The sequence below is a fragment of the Halyomorpha halys genome, unplaced genomic scaffold, assembly GCF_000696795.3.
Source record: "Halyomorpha halys isolate HHAL.00 unplaced genomic scaffold, Hhal_1.1 Scaffold438.1, whole genome shotgun sequence".
Lineage (NCBI taxonomy): Eukaryota > Metazoa > Arthropoda > Insecta > Hemiptera > Pentatomidae > Halyomorpha > Halyomorpha halys.
In genome coordinates this window covers 584,461-602,061 of record NW_027107367.1, presented here as the reverse complement: position 1 = coordinate 602,061, position 17,601 = coordinate 584,461, and the positions used below count along the sequence as shown (strand labels likewise).

Sequence of the window (17,601 nt, the reverse complement as noted above, 5' to 3'; positions counted from 1 at the left end):
AAAAAAAAAAGGCACGGTACTATTTAAAGTTTATTGTTTGGTTATTGATTGTTTTAGGGTGTAAATAATATTTACAAATAAGAATTATTTCAATCTATATCATCACAAAAACCTGCTCTACATAGTACATGATTAATGTCATATTTAATAATTTTTTTAATGTATTGAATGTCAGGAGTGTGGTGTGCTTTTAAATCCGTTTCACGGCTGAAGATTTTTTTAGAATATGTGTGATTGATTCTAACATCGGCTGTCTTCTGTAAAAGAGACAAATTCAAAAGATTGAGTACTTAGGTTTTTTTTTAATTGTCATTTTTAATGGAATATTCATTGGTTCATCACACAATTCAAACACAATCAGTGTTGTTCGAGGTTGTCAAAAATCACAACATATTTTGGGTTTTTCATCCATTAATAATTTCGGAAACCAGATAAACTACAAAATTTACTCTTCTGAAAAATCCCTTCCCTACTACATTCGAGCACGTCCAGCGTCCCCTATTTCTTTATTTATTGCTATTTACAACTGTATATTCATATACATAGTAAATTTGATTTTGGTTTATAATGGAGTGATACAGGCGTGTAAAGAAACTAACCATTGCTAGTATCTAATGGCCTTTTTACATTTGCAAGTCTCGTGGCCATCTTCTTTTCAGGCGTGGGTGGTTAGGAAGTTTATATTGGAAGGAATGGTATCTGATTTGGGCTAGATAGGTTATTAATGGAATATTAAGGTCTTTATGTATGATTTTATTTGTGACAAAATAAGGAGCATTGAGGATTTTACGATGGATTTTGGATTGTAAGGATTGAATACGAAAGAAATTCGAAGCCACTAAATTTGAAATCTTAAATTTTGTTTCTTGTATTCCTATATCTCGGGGGAGGGAGAGGGGAGAAAAGATTCGTGGCATCGTCGCTGAATCATTTGAATATCCTGAAATAATTTGTGATGACCTGTTTGAATATTGATATGGTTACCAGTGAATCCAGAGCCTTCAGACATAGTTTTAATTTTTATTTTCGTTAGTTATTGGAACTGAAGACTAAAAGTACTAAAACTTCTCTGCGCTCGTTCATTATTGACTTAGCAAATTCATACGAACTGTATTTATTTCAGGGATCATGATTCTAGATCCTTTTGCTGTCTATGTCAATCATTACACAGCTTTCTATTTCCACAGGACTTGTAAAAAAAAGAAAGTTTAATGTTCCGCTTATCTAACGAATAAATTGTATGATAATTATGATATTCCGATATTACACTGTCAAAATATCTTAAAATCATTTAACAACAAATAGCTTTCCGTTAGATAACAAATACAGGTTTCTCGAGTAACGGAGCCGCAAAATGCTAAAAACTCATATCTTATGCATTCTGAAGTATGGGTATTGTGGGTGGCAGATCGCATAAACAGGTTAGCCATCTTGTATTGAATAATTTGAATTGCTTAACAGTATGTACAGGTTCTACCGTTTTATATATACATTTGTATTTTAATAAGGTCTCGGTTCAATGTAATAGTGGTTGTTTTGGGAAAGTTTCATCTTGCATTGTTTATTATGCAAACACGGACAATTTATGTACCTGAAACAGCTTCCTCCAATTCTCATGGAAATTAAATACTTCTTACTCGTAGACTTAAAAGGATTTGAATCCTTGTTGCGGAATGTTTAACGTTATAATTTATTAGCAAGGGAGAGAATAAGTAAAGCTAAGGTAATTTATTCATTTATAGTAATAATAATAAAAGTATGAATTTAATTACTGAATTTTTTTGAATTTGTAAATTCACTATACCCACTGAAAAGTGATTATTATTAATATTATATTATTATTATCTTGTATAAATACCGTCATAAATGAGATCTTCTGAGTTTAATTTTTTCTATACCAGTCTCATTTCCGTTCGCAAAACATGGACAGGGGGCTTAGATTTTCGCCTTACATTGTACATGAGACCGGTGGAAAAAAAAAAATCAGTTATTTCACCCAAATTTTAGATTCCTTTAATGAAAACTACGTATAATTACTACTCTAAATCATATTCTGCCGAGTGAAGTTAAGGGAACAGAAAATGCAACTGTTTCAAAATGTTAAAATAATTTTTTTTATTCATTCAAATCGCCATATTCTTGAAAACCTAACACACTAGAAAACCTAATAGAACATCATTCATATTTGATAAATTTAAAAAAAAAATGTCGTAAATATGAGATTAATAGTTCCCAGGATACAGTTTTTCTTGAAATAAATACCGAAAAATCAACTGTTAATGAATTTATTGTGGGAAATATTTATCTCATGAACTATGAGACGTACAGATGTCTATTAGCACTCAAATTAAAGCTAGTTTAATGTGCTATAAAGTAGCCTATGACGTTTATATTCGTAGGAGTAGTAGTTTCCATGCTATTTGTTAAATTCCTACGAAAATAAACGCAATCAACTACTTTATAGCACATTAAACTAGTTTTAATTTGTGTGCTAATAGACATCAGTATGTTTGATGGTTCTTGATACATATATTTCTCACAATAACTTCACAAACTACTGATTCTTCAGGAAATGTTACTTTAAAAATATTGTATCTCAAGAACTATTTAATGTAAACAGCTCAGTTATTACTTATATTTTAGTAAATTTTCTATACTCTAAAAGATGTCCTATTAGGGTTTCTAGTGTTTTGGGTAGATTAAACTATATGTAGCTCGTAATGAAAAATTATTTTTTTAACGCTTTGAAACAGCCGACATTTTTTATTTTTCTAACTATAATTGATAGACTCATTAATTTTTATTATTAATTATACGTATTTTTCATTGAAGTAATCAAAAATTGAGGTGAAATAACTGCCTTTTCATCCCGGATCTTGGTCTATGAGAATAATAAAAAAAAAATTAGTTTAACAATATTATAATTTGAATTACATCGTTATTTTTCTATTTATATTGAAATTCATAAACAGTTTTCATTAATAAAGTAATAAAAAATTGGGGTTACATAACTAACTATTTTCTCCTCATGGATTCTTGTACTAATAGTATAACTAAGTTGTAGTCCTCTTTTTATGGAGAGGGTCAGGAACACCACCAATGAGCTAGATATTCATGACTCACTGAATAAAACCTCCCAACTACAGCCACACCTCCCAAATTAAATGATTCCGTTTTCTAAGAGCTTTTTTTCTATTTAGTCAAAATGTAAATTTAACTATCAATTAGCTACTAGAATAAGTTCATAGGTAGATCTATAATGAGTAATATATAATACGTTTAATTAAGATAATATGCAATAAATATTTTTTAAAAAAAATTAAGAGATAATTAAAATCAATGACATAGTAAAAATAAAGTAGTGAGATATTTTATTTAGACTTAAATATAAATTTATAATAAACTGCTATTCCATAGAACAAATAAAATAAATACGAGAATTAATGAAGAATACATGATATTTTCCTATATTTGGCCTATGCGTGCGGTAAGCATAGAAATATACGTAATATATCTTTCAAATCTAAGAGATATAATAAAAAATAATAAATTCCCGCCCGACACTACTTTACAGTCTACAGCAGTTTTGCTTCCTTAGGAGAAAAAAAAAAATACAGGATTTCCTTTGGCATTGTTCCCAACGAATAGTAAAACGATTAGGACGAATGTTACATTCTTTAAATATTTACTATTCTCGACATACCAATGTAGAGCAATAGTATCAGCAGAATTCTCGTCAGATTTCAATTTTTTTAAATTTCATATTCCCAATACATCTTAAAAATAAGTTAAGGATACGGACCAAACAAATTGTGGGTCAGGAAAAAAAAATAGCCAATAGAAATGAAGGTTTTGTTTTGTAAAAATTGCAACTTTTAGGGCATATTACACGAATTTGTATAATGTTTAGATACGATTATATAACATTTTTTTAAAAAACGTCTTGAGGAAAAACCAAAATGATTTCATCGAATCAGATTTAAGTGTTGGTGCCAGAACTCATAAAATATAATGTCTTGTGAATTAATTTTGATCAAAGGGGATTTAATTAACTCTGCACATTACAATTTTTCCCCTTTTTATTGCTTTCACTAACCTGAAGAGAAAGTATTGCGAACATGAAAAATTTCGAAATCGTGTTATCGACGAAAAGTACTGAAGTTTGAAGTACCCTCGTTACAAATAACTACGTCTCACAAAATGGTTTGTATTTTCTTTACCATTCTAGCTCAAAAACTTTTATCAAAAGATCCCAATGCATTCCTCTCACCGCATCACTGGTAGTGTAACCTATTTTTAAGATTTTTGTTTCGAAAATAACCAAAATAGTGCTAAATTCACCACGAGTCCACCAATCTGCACAAAACTTGCGTTTTTAGGACGTATTTAAGTTGGTAAGTGAAAATTGTGCTATAATTTTTTTTAGTCTCTTAAGAGATTGTATTTATTCGAAACAGGTATGATTTATTTTATTTACCTTAGTTGTTTTCTCATTTTTCTATTATTTTACCCATTTATCCACCTATGTTTAAGATTTGTCTGTATACTATTTTATTATTATTATTATATATTTAATTTAGAATTATTTATTTTATTATAATTTACTAGCTTTTCTTTTTTTATTGAATATGCACATGTAGCATGATTGAGTTCTTACAGCTCTAATAATTACTGCCCTTGAGTGTGGTTGATAAAAGTATATTATGTATATTTATTTAGTGTAACAAATAAACAACAAATATGTAAATATGAGACGTAAAGGTTAAGGTTTCTGGTGATTTCATACGGCATGACTTTTAATACATTTCATCCCTGCCGGTACTAGACTTTAAATATACAGAAGTATACGGACGTTTCTGTAGTCAGCTATAACGGAGAAGGAAACAGTGGAAGGAAATAGACGCTTTTTGAGAAGCATACGCCAAGAGAAAAATTATAGATTTAGTTTGATCGGTCCATTACGGCCTCCGATGGAGCTCTTAAAGAAAAATTGTATTCCTAATAAGAATAGGCTTTGCATTGATCTGAAGCAATGGAGACCATAATATGTGTTAGGGATTGGTTTACCTTACACGGCCGGACGAGCTGATCTGAATTTGATTTGATGTATTTTGGATGGCTCATGTGCTCCAATCCAGAGATTAGTGTAGCGGATACATCAGCAACCTTCCTCCCCTCCCCGAAATTGAGCTTTTAGCCGGCAATATCAGTGCTCTCGATTGCTATTCTGTATTAATCCTACGAAAATCTAGCCAGGTTGTATGCAAAACTGATATATGAGAACTAGATTTGGCGCTAGTTTGACCCATTTACCCATCACAATATTGTTTTTATGTTTAGATTAATGCAAAAAGAATTATGTTTAAAACAACCATACAAAAATAATAGTGCTAATAATAATACTTACCGTTCTACTTTGAGTGAAAATTAATCCTGGCTCGTTTCAGAACAGATTCTATATTATTCACTGTGGTTAAACTTTGCCGTACTAATTTTCCAAATGAACCTTTCAATTAATAGATTGACTAACTATACTTTCAACAGATTTCAGAAAAGTATTTTAAATAATGTTTCAGCTTTTGATCGAGTTTGGCACCCGGGACTGCTTTACAAACTCCGTAAATTCCTACCTCCTACATACTTTCTCATCATTGGTTCCTTTCTCATCGATAGACTATTCCAAGTAAACCACAATGGTTCCTATCCATCCTTGGTCCCATCCTCTACACTTTCTATACAGCTGACATTCCAACCAGTCCTGACACTATCCCCACCACGTATGCCGATGAAACATGTGTGCTCCCAGATAATAATAACCCATTAATTGTATCTCAAACTCTCCAATCCCATATCAAAGCCCTCGAAGAATGGTGTTGTAATTGGAGGATTAAGATGAATTCCAACAAATCCCATCAAATCACCTTTACCCTCCGTCGTAAACCGTAAACCGTCGAACAGATTCGCTACCTTGGACTACATTTGGACAAACGATTAACCTGGAATTCTCACACAAGACTGAAAAGATAGGAAACGGCACGTCGATTTCGACTATTACAGCACTTACTAGACAAACGTTCTAAACTTCCAACACATTACAAAAGACTGATCTACATGACTGTAATAAGGCCAATCTGGACGTATGGAGTTCAGCTTTGGGGCTCCACTAAACCTTCGAATTCCTCTCGTATTCAATCCTTACAATCCAAAATCCTTCGTAAAATCCTCAATGCTCCGTACTTTGTCACAAATAAAATCATACATAAAGACCTTAATGTTCCCTATGGAACCGATCTAGCCCGAACCAGATATCACTCCTTCCATTATAAACTCCCTAACCACTCAAACCCCATAGTTTCTAACCTTGTTTCCTCTTCCATTCCTGACAATCCTCCGAGGCGCCTGCAAAGAAGAAGGCCATGAGACCAGCTAATGTAAATTGTCATTAGAGTGCTACCAATGAGTTGTTGCTCTACACGCCTGTAACACTCCATTTTAACTAAGACCATATTTACTAAATGTATTATGTAATATACAGTTGTAAATTTCAATAAAGTTTTAAAAAAAAAAAATAATGTTTCAAGTTTTACTTGTACTGCTCTGAGATTTCATGATTTTACACAAAATCTGAACTTGGCCGAATATTACGGAGTTCATTTTCGTTTTTACCACATCATAAATATATTGTATCAGACCAAATTTAAAAAAGCTTTTCAACTGCTTTTTGTAGCCCGGTGTAACTTAATTTATGTTATAGGCGTGTTCAAACAGCTAGTACATCACATTTTGTGGCGGACAGGCCCGATTTAAAAGCTAAATTCCTATTGAATCAAAATTGTTGGTTTGACAGATTTTTAACTCAAACATCAAAGTCTACTGAAAGTTAAGTCAATCTGAATTTGAGTTTAATAAATTATTTCAACATATTTCTAGTGACATTTATTTAAATCGAGCAAATATATTCGTTATTGTTATCACTGGAATGAGGAAAATCCGTCTTTCTTACGATAACACATTTGTATTTGATGAAACTGTACTAGTGATAAACGTTCCAAATTGATATAGACAAATGTGCAAAGTAATTCACTCTCTACGGTGGTAAACAAATTTGTATGTAGAGGTTTCTCACAGTGACGAATCAAAATATGAAGTTCTCACACATACTTTTTTTCCGATTGTATAGCAATTTTGTTTTCAATTTTATTTCCTATAGTATTTCTTTTGACTTATCCTACTTTCTTTTGTAATATTAATTATAAGTTGTATTTATTAATATAATCTGTCTACAAAATGATAAAATTAAATTTTTTCTCACTTCAGAGTTGTTTTGTCTCCACAATTTTCTAATTCTAATTGAAAAGATTGTTTACAATTCATTTGTTTTGGAAAGAGTGGTTTTTTCTCATTCTGTTATTAACAATGTGTACATTTGTTTGATTGAAAGACAATAAAAATATATATACGGCCTCAAAATATATTTAAATAATTATAAATGTATCAAAACAAATATCCCAAATTTAGATTGACCAATTTTAGTTATTTCATATGCTTTAGAGACCTTAAAAATAATAAAATTGAACAATTTTGTTTATTTTTGTACTATAATAGTGCTATCACGTATCTCGTTTTTCAGACAAATCTTTTTTAACAAGTAGATCAGCAAAAACTATCAAATATAACTTTTGGTTGTAGATCTGTGTTGTTGTGATTTATGGAAAACGTCAGACCATAATATGAATGTTGAGCCCTTTTGTTAATCAATTAGTTATACTTTTTTTAGCCCTTCTACATAAAAAAAAGTGTAGAACAAAAGAAAAAAAAGGAGCTGTAAGTAAAAAAAAAAAAAAGGAAAAAGACAGATAGAAGAAATGAAAAGAAAATGCCTGGGCTAATCGAATTAAAACCCAATTTAAAGTTGAACCCTGTGCCTTTAAGCTAAACTAATCAAGCGGTAGGATCTGGTACTAACTTGCCCTGACACTCGCCTGCTTTTCTTAAGTAACCAGTTCTATCTTCCCAAACAGTCTTGTTGATTTATCTTCCGTCTTTTTGTGATTCCGTCGAAGCTTCTGAGAAAACTTCCCTCAAACATAATACACAGAAGCGGATATAAGTTATCCGTTCCAAAGTATCGGAACTAAGTCCTAAGCAAGGAGAAAAACTTACCATAGTGCTTTCAAATGATAATATTTTGCGAAATAAAATATCCCCACTGATTTGGGGATTATCAGCTGTATATTTCTTTCTTGAATTAAGTAGAACTTTCTACTCACTAGTTTCCAACAAGTTTGAGTAAAGAATTGTATATTGATTTTTCCTTTTGTAGGCGAAGACGAATTTTTCTTTTATCGTTATAGCCATCGGTTTTAAGTTGTTTAATACCCTGTAACATAGTTTCTGGCTATTCAAATTTGTTTTTAAGTAATATAAAATAAAGTTAAGTAATATATAAGCAAAAAATAGATTATATAAACTTTATTGACAAATCAGGAACGCCCACAATTGACAGATGAATGTGAAATATTGACAGAGAATTGGAAAGGTATAAAAAGGGGAAAAATAAACATTTTTGTAAACGATATAAATTTTATTTTATTTTAATTAACTAAAATATTTTTTAGGCCTATATGTGTAAAACAGGTATGATTAACTATCTTCTTCAGATAGAATCCACGTTGTTAATTCACTTTATTGGTGTTAATATTGTATTTTTTTAAAAGCCCACCTTAGTGAGAGATAAAACAGCCTTACGTTCTTAGTGATGCATAAACAATTTATTATTCTGAGCTTATGAAAGAATGCCTCAGAATTTCGTTACAAAGTTTACAATGATCCCAGGTCTGGAATAATAAATTGTTCTCTATCAATTCACTGAATAAATGTATCAAGTCAATCAATAAATGTATCAATGTATCAAGTCAATAAATAAATGTATTAATTGACTGAATAAATGTATTACAGAAATTTTCTGTAAAAAAACATACAATAAAATATAAGATTAATACTTCTGATAACAGCTATGATCGAAATGCATAATTTTATTCCAGTTATGTTACAAATGTATAGGCTACTTGATTTGAATAGAAACAAGTTGGGAAAAAAAAAAAAAAAACTAGCTTTACATGTGGGAGAGAACAACGGGAAAGTCTCAAGCAACTTGAAATTAAAAACACAATCGCAGCCCAGCCATGAAACTAAAATTAAATGGGAGAAGTTGGAGGTTAGCTGTTGCAAGATGATATTTCGAAAATGAAAAACTCCCTGTTTGATTAAGCTCAGTCGAGTGGAAATCATTGAATACTTTCAATGCTAGATAGCCTCATTTTCTTCTTCATCCTTCTTTTTTTTCTGTAAACTTTCTATAGTGAATAGACAATAGAACTGGATGTTTGTAGAAGGAAATGAGCACTATTCTGAAGTAATATTAACTGAAGAAGCAGAGTAAGTAATTCTCGAAATAATCAATATAAAAATTTACATAATGAAATATAAATATTCAAGAAATATAATGCTTGCATAATTATTTAATATAGTAGAAGATATTATGATTCCTACATACACCCTTACGCTGCAAACAAAAGCTTTAGAGTGTATGTTGGAGTGCAACGCAATTAGTATAACAAATACATACAAACATAAATATTTTGATACGAGGAGAAGATAGTTGGGGGTGCCGTCAAAATAAAACACAAATAACTTGAAGTAACTTATTTAATTGTACCAACATTTCGGACAGAATGAATACAGAAAATGAAAAATAAAATATAAACAGAATGACATTAAGTAAATAATTGTACAGAATGGAATTGATAAAATAAAGTGATGAAAGAAGTGGAAAATAAAATGTATACATAGATAATTGAATAAGTAGGTAAGATAAAATAATTATAATCTCCTGACATTATGATACATACATACAGGTTTTATCAGTATACACGTTCATTCCCCGTAACTTCTAAAAGGTTTGAATTTTTTATTACAGTGTTATTTGGTCTATTTTCTGAGACTATTGTTGATTTTCTAACTTTAATTGTGAATTTTCAATAGAATGGGATACTTTTTTTCCTCATTCTAATTACAAACAGGATTTTAAGATGGATCCATACAGGCACTAACCGCTTAAAACTGAAACAATTTTGTTTACAGATTTTGACGATTTTTGCCTAAAATGAGCGGGAAAAAGTACAGATAAAAATCATTTTATAATTTTCCTTAAATTACTTATAGGACCCTGACACGATAATTTGAGTTTCCTTGACCAGCTAAGAAGTCTAAAAGAGCTGTGATAAAGCCTCAATTACAACTTCTTAAACAAAATTTCATTCTCAAACGCTTTTGTTATTTTGGATTTCTCGATTTCTCACACATATTGTCAAAAAAATGAAAAATATTGATGGTTTTTGGGAGAATTACGCCTTCGGAACGGATCATATCGAAAAATATCAGAATTGAATACGTGTTAAAATCTGATTTACTGTCAGAATCCTTAAAATAAAATAAATTAATAAAAATAATAGAAATATTTAATATCATTAGAAATTAGATTAGGCGCGTTTAGTAAAAAAAAAAATAGTAACATTAATAGTGTTATTATTTTATTGTTACTTAAATTTAATTTTCTTTATCATGTCCATAAATTATTTTATTTTTATTCTTATTATGTGATCAGTTTTATTTTATTATATTTTTGATATAGATTCATATTTTTTTCAAATTCATACATTTTTTCTCTTCTTTTTTCCTTTTGTTTTTTCTTCTGTTTCTGTAAATATTCTTAATGCCCTTGATTCGTGGCAGATTGTATTAATTCTCTTCAGTAAAAATTTTTAAAAAAGTAACATTAATGATAGATATTTTACTAATTCAATTCTGTTTTTAAAATTACACTGACCATTACGTGATAAACGAAATCGTTTCAAACCTCTGACTTCCCTTAAATTACCTTACCTCAATTTGGTAGCTGAACGAATATCGCGATCTACAGAAGGTCTTATAAAGGAATGAGAGTGGTAGGAACAACCTTCAATCTTACTAACAAGTAAGTAACCACTTCAATTTTTGTTTTCCGAAAAAAAAATAATTGAACAACGAAAATTTTGTAATTAATGGCCTGTCAACTCAATTACAAAACGGAGCAATCTTATAGCAGTTGGTAAATAATTAACAAGCACGAAGGTCCCCCGGAGTTATGAACTGGCTGCCTGGGCATTATTTAGCTGCCAATGGAAATGGAACATTCCATTTTGTGGATTAATTTCCCTTAATATTGATAATGCAATTTGATGATATTTGGCCACCTTAATATTTATCGAATCCAATCGTTTCTTATCGATTATATGACCGAATGTCTTCTGAAAGCTTGTTTGCTTATTGGAGCTTAGCTTCCTTTAATCCAACTAGGTGAGGAGGGTTTATCCTGCAGGTCAGGGAACTATTCTGAACTGAATGAGATGGTCGAAATTAATTAAGTTATGCCGTAACACTTACATATCTCTTAATTTTGTAAATGTCTCAGATATTTTAAATACGTGATAATGATTTAATTTTTTTTTTTTTTTATTTCAATACTTTATGTATTAATAAATATTACAATCTGCCACTGTCAGACAATAGATAATAGTGATAACTGATCACATTTATATTAAAATAAAAAATAACATAAAATAAAATAAGAATACAATAAATAAATTAAGGAAAAAAAATACATAAAAATAAATAAAATCTCTCTCTAAATATATATAAACTGAAGGATATAAATCAAACTATATAAATGAAAAGAAAAATATATATATAATAATAATATTAATAAAATGAAAATAATCAGTAGTCACGTTTACACTTTTATATACAATATTTACACTATCGACCTAAGGATCCTCGAGCCCACTCTATTCCCCACGTATAGGAGTAGAGCAGGGCTCTAGATTCTTTGAGATCCCAGCGCATCCCTCGCACCGCATCACTGCTAATGAGCCAGTGGTAGCTGAATAAGTGCGCTAAACCCGCACACAGAACTATATATATATTTAAACTCTGAAGAGATGAATTCGACTCTTAAGTTCGTTACTAATATTTTAAAAAAAAAATATGATATCGAATCATAAACGTTAAAAAAACACGTTAAGAATCCATGAACTCTAGAACTCAAATGAATTATTTTGTAAATTGATGTTATATGAAGCATGTCTTTAACCGAATCACCAGACACAATTCACTTTTGGTTGCCTGGTTGGGTTGGAGTGGACTGTATAATTGAAAAAATGAGACATGATTAAATGTAATAAAATTCTATTGTTTTATGTTACAAGTAGTGTAGGGGGTGACCGAAAGAAAATATTTATGATTAAATGGTTAGTAAAATTTTGAATGACAGGGCTATGGAAATTGTAGATCGAAAATTGAGGTGGTTGTTGATGATGATGTGGATGTTAACTATTGCTAGATGAACTTACTCCATGGTTCTTTCTTCCCTCCACATTCTCATGCCTCTCTTCCCTCTGCTCCTGAGAACAACTCCAGGAGCTCTACTAATTCATGGTAGATTCCTGATGTTTAATTTAGGTATTCCCCGGAGTAAAAATTGGGGGATATTATCCAAATTAATTATTATATTGCTGGTAAGCTGGTTCAAATTAAGGAATTACTGATTATTTGCTGGTAATGATGGAGTGGACTGTATTTAAATAACTAGATATCATATGGTTTTAAAATGAAATAACCTCTATTCTCATCAAAGTTTTCTGACACAATTTGTTTTAAGATTTGAGCAAAGTGATTACAATATATATTAGTTGGTTAGTTTTATTACATTAATTGATGGAATTATTACATTTTACTTGTTGGATTATATGGAGCTTGAAGGTTGTAATGTGCATGTGATTATGGAAGTAGGGTTCTCTCTTCTCATCCTCCTGCCGCCACCGCTTCTCTCGCCTGAGTCGAAGGATTTACTCTCATCATTATGAGAAGAGACCTTATTGAAGAGTTCTGAACTCTTCTTCTCTGGTACAGGTCAGGGTGGCTTCTTTTGTGGTACTCACTCTTTTGTTTTGGGACCAAGATGGCTGCTCAGACTTCTTACTGCATATCTTTGCCACTAGATGGCATCATGAATTTCATTTCAGAAGTGAGGGGGCGCCTTACTTAAACACCTGATGAGAGACAAAAAGAAAGAATGGATTGCTTCTAGCAGGAGACAAGATGGCTCACTTCTCATTAGTCTGGGTTGCTTCTCTCCACCGAGAGCGCTGGAGGAGGCAAGCTTTTGATGCTAGTACACATGGGCGCTGGTAGTGCCTTTCTGATGGGAGCCCCCCAATTGAATTCAGACCATGGCGCTAGTATTGCCTACATTATGGCAGCCTTTCCAATTCAACCTTTCGGTTGCCGTAGGTTACCCGAAACAGATGTAATTCAAACATTTTGTCTCAACCAACGATTTGTAAGATACCTATGAATAAATATTTTTCAGACTACTAGAATTCTTTCGTGATGTCTCTTCAACGACACATTCGAGTTACGAGGTTCTATTTACTAGAGGCAGGCGATACTATTTAATTAAAATGTTTATGATATAGAAAATATTTAAATAACCCATATAGGCATAATAGTTATTAAAACTATCTCATGCCATACCATAAGCCTGACCTGGGTCAACATTAAACATTAACCCGCTGGTGCTAAGAGAGGACTTCTATTGTATAAATATTTATGGAGCTGATGTCAATGAATCTGAATTCCTCGGCTGGACACCTGATACCCAGCCCTATCCGATCCATCGACTATTCTCGTTTCTCTTGTTTTCTATCAACTATTGAACACTCGTTGTCTACCCGTACCTCACAGCTCCCAGTCCGTGAGCACTGTACAATATTCATATGATTTGAAACCATGGTTCGTAGCAACATAATTGGACGGCCAAGCTGTCTGTTAATCGCAATAAATATCTATAAGAACACCTCAAGAAGCGACAGAACCATAAATTTTTATAGTCCCAAGGGAACTTGTTCTGATACAAAAAAACTCATATTTTAGATTACAACACTAGAAAATTTACTTTACATATTTTAATGTATGTATATAGAAATAAAGATTCATCTCTTCTAACCTTTACAATTTTTGGGTGTTTAGTTGGACTTTTTGATTCCTAGATTCCGATTACTACAACATCTGCCTGACAACTCTAAACTTCCCATTTATAACAAAAAACTTTTATAAACTATAATAGATCAGATCTATTTGGACATACGGAATTGAGCTTTGGGGCTCCACCAAACTTAATAGTTTAATTTAATAATTCCTCCCATAACCAATCCTTACAATCAAAAATCCTCCATATCATAAATAAAATCCTCCATCAAAGTCCTTGATGATCCTTACGGCATAAATAAACTTATCCATAAATACCTTAACGTTGTATTCTTTGCTTAACTGTCCCGAAATAAATATATTTCCTTTTATTACAAAATCCTTATCCACTTAAACGTATTAGTTCTTACTCTCTCATCCTTAACAATCCCTGATAATTCTCCGAGGCGTAAATAAGATTTTAATTCAAATTCATATTGGACAATTTTTTTATCCAAAGTGTCTTGAAGGCGTAAATCTCCAAAAATTGTCAACAGTTTGTTAACTATTTTTAACGATTAACGTGAAATGGTTTGGAAAATCAAAAGAGCCTAAAGAACCATACCAATTAAGAATTTTTTTTATCGCAAGATGATCTTTTTAAGCAAAAGTTAATAGTAAATATTAGAAATTGTACGTGTTCTCTTGGATGGAATATTCTGCCATGATCGGGTTCACTGAGCCTGGTTATGTTTTAAACTAATAATTCAATAGCTAGCTGTTTTTTTTTTTTTAAATAAAGATGCCACATGTTTGTAGTCATGCGCTAGTAGGGATTTATTTAACATAAAAGCTTAAGTATTGTATGAGGATGAAACCACTACACGGAAACAATGCCAAATACATTTTATGAAAAAATGGACATGGACATTTTTGTAACTAGGCTACTCATATAAACAATTCCTATTTCTTTTGAAATAATTTATATTATCAAGAATTTTTTTAAAACAAAATTGATGAATTGCAGTACATCGGAAACGGTGATATCTGAACTATCTACAACAAAATATTGGGATATATATACATTTTTTAGAGATTAGTAGTTACGATCATTTAAATGAAAATATTTCCTTATTTTAGTTCTGTATAAATTATTTTAATTTTTTTGCATATAAATATAACCAGTAAGTGATATTTTGAAATTTTGAATTTCACGTACCTATATATAAAACATTTCTTATTCTTAGTAGTTTCATTAACTTGCCATGCGGTAAGTAAAGATAACCAAGACGTCCTAATGGAAGCCAAAAAGACAAATATTACAAGACCAAGTTGCCCGGAACGGTACGTAACTTTGATTGAAATGTAAATCCCTGCAGAACACAATTCGAGAACATGAGGCTTGAACTAATCTGGTACAGTTAGGCAAGTGGACCACGAATATGTTTAAACCTGCACCAGACATTTTGAACTGAATTTGTTCAACATTACAGGTATAAAACTATTAATTGGCCCTCCAAAAAACAATTTTCATTTTTAGAGGTGTTGTCTTTTATGTAATTTTGTCTGTCAAAGATTAAACTTTAACACGTAAAAATAAGTAATGCTAATTATTGCGTAGCTATAAGACAGCTTACTAATTAGTCTGATATGACATACAATATATTTACTACCAAAGATAATTAAGAAAGATATATTTTCCATTTTTTTTTCACTATAATTAGTTTTTCTCTTTATTTTTTATTACTAAGTTCCATTTCATCTCTTTTCTCTTTGTTCTATTGTCATATTTTTTTTCTTTCTGATCCTGTTTCATACATTCTGATTCACGCTGATTTATCTCATAATTATCTTTACTTGTGATCCATGAGGAATATTCGATTTATTATTGAAATTTTACCTTAATTTATAGACTTATCAAATATTAAAAATACCAGTAGGCAGGTATAAAAGATAATAAATAATGAGAAAACAAAATTATAAATAAATGAAAATGTTAAAATAAATTAAAATCAAATAGTAGTAGCTATAGTAATACTAAAGTTAAAATCAAATAAATAAGTTAAAGTTAAGAAAAAGTTAGAAATAATAAATAATTAAAAAAAAGATAAATACATTAAATAATATGAAATATTATAATAATAATACACAAATATTATTTCTGGCCCCTCGGACTACCCCATTGGTTACAACAGTAAAGGATTCCAATGGGCTCGCACCGGCTCCAATATGCAAGTCAATATTAAAATAATCAATAATTATTGGTGTCTTTCTTTTAATGGTTAGAAAATGTAACTCATATAGAGGAGTAAAAAAGTCTTTTAACATATAAAAAAAAATAGCTCAGTGAATTAAAACTGTACTGTCTAGTTTTCTAAAATCTGAATTAATCAGGATACTAAATAATTATGATTGGTTATTCTTAATTATTATTTTTGTTGTAAGTGTATCTAGCGTAAAATGTATGTACCTATCAAATATATTTTTGATTAATTTTATTTTCACTGTTAGCTATATTTGGGGAATATTTTAGAAGGAGTATAAATTAAAAATTGTCGAAATATATTGTGTTTTACTAGCTATTGAAAATTGAGAAATCGATATTGTTCTTCCAACAATATATATTTTTTTTTAATACATCGCAGAAACTATCTAGCATAAGTCGGAGCTTCAAAAACATTTTACAGCGGGTAAAACACTTAACCAATACCGTGTATTTTAAGTTATACTACTTGTACAGTCGTTGCTTGAAATATATCGACCTGTTCTTTATCTTTATATGTACGTTTGCAATCCTCTGCGTCTGATTAGTATACATACTGCTTAATACTTTTTGATCTTCCACATAATGTTACTCACACTAATGCAATATTCACGTTCATATTATAGCAAAACTAATAACGACAATTTTAAATAAACCTCGTAAGTATGTGTAGTAATTCTATCATATTCAAACCGTAAAGTAAATAATCAATATACTCAATAAAAAGAAAGAATTGCTCCAGAATCTTGTCAATGCACATACAATAAACGAATACTTGAAGGTAACTTAAGGAAGAACGCCATTACATCTTCGACGCAGGTACGGCCATCTTTACGCCGTAGCTCAGTGGCCGCAGTCATCGAAGGCTAATATATCAGGGACAGCCTCGAAGACATGGATGGCCCGATAATGAATGTCCTCAGGGATAGCGTCATCATTAGACCGAACCACTTTCGCCGAGATTTATGACTTGGGAATGAACCCAATCTTACTCCCCATTTCCTCGCCTACATCTGATCATATTGCAGCACTCTACTTTTCGATAAGTGGGATGATATCTCACACTCAGTAGGTCTCGAGTACTTTCATACATGTAAGTGTATGTATGCGTATAATATATAGAATAAAACTGTGATTGTTTTTTATTCTTGTTATGTATATAATTTTTAAATTATAAAGCATTGTATTAATGCGGTTCATAAGTTTGCTTCTTATTCTTTTTGATTGATATTTTGTAATAAAAAACTTAATCTATAAGAATATATAAGAATCCC

The 17,601-nt window shown here is 30.8% G+C and overlaps 1 protein-coding gene and 1 long non-coding RNA gene across 3 annotated transcripts in view; one reads left to right on the top strand and one right to left on the bottom strand.

Annotated features, from left to right (window-relative positions):
- Positions 1-17,601, bottom strand: part of Lar (tyrosine-protein phosphatase Lar) — a 969,819-nt gene that overhangs the window by 646,100 nt on the left and 306,118 nt on the right. The gene's annotated exons all lie outside the window — the stretch shown is intronic.
- Positions 1-17,601, top strand: part of LOC136795367 (uncharacterized) — a 188,476-nt gene that overhangs the window by 163,884 nt on the left and 6,991 nt on the right. The gene's annotated exons all lie outside the window — the stretch shown is intronic.